The sequence below is a fragment of the Triticum urartu genome, chromosome 3A, assembly GCF_056163025.1.
Source record: "Triticum urartu cultivar PI428250 chromosome 3A, HENAU_Tu73, whole genome shotgun sequence".
Taxonomy (NCBI): domain Eukaryota; kingdom Viridiplantae; phylum Streptophyta; class Magnoliopsida; order Poales; family Poaceae; genus Triticum; species Triticum urartu.
This window is the reverse complement of record NC_141875.1, coordinates 676,650,317-676,652,205: the sequence shown is the minus strand read 5'-3', so window position 1 is coordinate 676,652,205 and position 1,889 is coordinate 676,650,317. Positions and strand designations below refer to the sequence as shown.

General features: G+C 44.6%; 1 pseudogene; it reads right to left on the bottom strand.

The window, feature by feature from the left end:
* Positions 1-412: 412 nt before the first annotated feature.
* Positions 413-1,386, bottom strand: LOC125549128 (putative glutaredoxin-C2; annotated as a pseudogene).
* Between the last annotated feature and the right edge of the window lie 503 nt (positions 1,387-1,889).

Genomic DNA, 1,889 nt, shown 5'->3' with positions numbered 1-1,889 from the left:
TAAAGTAAGAATTGGACCACTAGGTTTTTAGGTTTCTAGGTATAATTGGACCCAGACTCCGATCGTGGAATATCCTGCTCCAACGGTTGTCCACGGTGCAATTGTCACATGGGTCTGATGTATTCCGATGGAACCTCCATGGGAATGGACAATTCTTAGTGGATTTTATGTATAGAGCGTTAATTCAGTCCGATGTGCCAGTTGTTAATAACAAGAAGATCTGGAAGATGAAGATACCTCTTAAGAATAAAATCTTTGCATGGTATCTTCGTCGCGGAGTCATTCTTACTAAAGATAACCTTATTAAGAGGAATTGGCATGGAAGCCCGCAATGTGTATTTTATCACCATGAGGAGACAATAAAACATTTATTCTTTCAATGCAAATTGGCTCGTTCTATATGGTCAGTCATCCAAATAGCTTCTGGCTTCTATCCTCCCTGTAGTGTTGCTAATGTATTTGGCAACTGGTTACATGGGATTGATCACAGGTTTAGAACTCTTCTCAGGGTGGGAGCGCTTGCCATTATTTGGTCGCTTTGACTATGTAGAAATGATAAGGTTTTTAACGATAAAAGTATTTCTCTGTTGCAGGTTATCTACAGATGTACCGGGACTCTTCGTTTATGGTCCTCTCTACAACGCGTGGAGAATCGAGGCCTGTTTACGAAGGTGTGTACACGATTGGAGGTTACGGCGAGGGATACTTTTACCCAACATGGGTGGCAGCATGATCTAAGGATTGGCCCCCCTCCATATTAGGCGTTATACGGACTCTACATGTTTCGTTGTAATTCGCCTTTCTATTTTTATTTTGTGTGAGAGGATCTTATTTGGCTGTGTGCATCTTAGTCATGCAGAGGCCGGGTGTAATGCTTAAATCTTTTAAGTAATAAAGCGCCCATTTTCGAAAAAACGTATGTAAAGTAACACACCAGTATTTCCAAGGACTACAGGGCGCCGGCTTGGCGGAGGAGCGGCACCAGCTGGCCCTTGAGGTGCAGCGACATGATCGTGTCGGTGCGGCCCACAAGCTCGCCTACGATGAATACTGCCGGCACCACCGGGCTTTGGCTGACCATACCGGCCAGCGCCCTCTCAACCTCCTCGCCCTGGGGGGCCTTGTCCAGCTCGTGCACCGTCGTCGAGCTCACACCCAGGTGCGCGAAGAGCGCCTTCATCGTGTTTAACATGCAGCAGCTGCTCACCCTGAAGATCACCACGGTGCCCTGAAAAAGACGAGCGCCGTCACCATGTCCGCCATTGCTAGCTGAATTGCATGCCTAGGCTTCTCCTCTAAATTTCAATCCCTCAGCTCACTTCACTTGAGCTATAGCTATGGGGTTTTGCTTCTTGCAGCTTAGTGATGGTGATGAGAATATGAGACGACCCAATAGATGACCGGGGGCAAGTGCTTTAAGAAGAGAAAGTGCTTAATCGAGGTGCAAGGGAATTGCTGTGACGTGTGGCAAATAGGGGATAATGTATATATGTCCTGTGTTAAAAAGGGTTCTATTCTAGCACCACTTGTGACCTTTGCTTTTGGAAGCACTACTGTTTTGGAGCGGCAACACTCATATACTACCTCCGTTCCTAAATATAAGTCTTTCTAGAGATTCCAATACAGACTACATATGGAGCAAAATGGGTGAATCTACACTCTGAATTATGTTTATATACATCCGTATGTGGTACGTAGTGAAATCTCTAAAAAAACATATTTAGAAATGGAGGTAGTACTTGATAAGTAAAAAATGAAGAGGAACAAGTTTCGAGATAAGCCGAACTTTAGTTGTTAGAATCACTGCTTCCATCAATGCTTCCACTGATGATTCATTAGGTTCCTGATAAGCTAGATTGGGATCCACTCTAATTGCCAGTTTTGCCGTT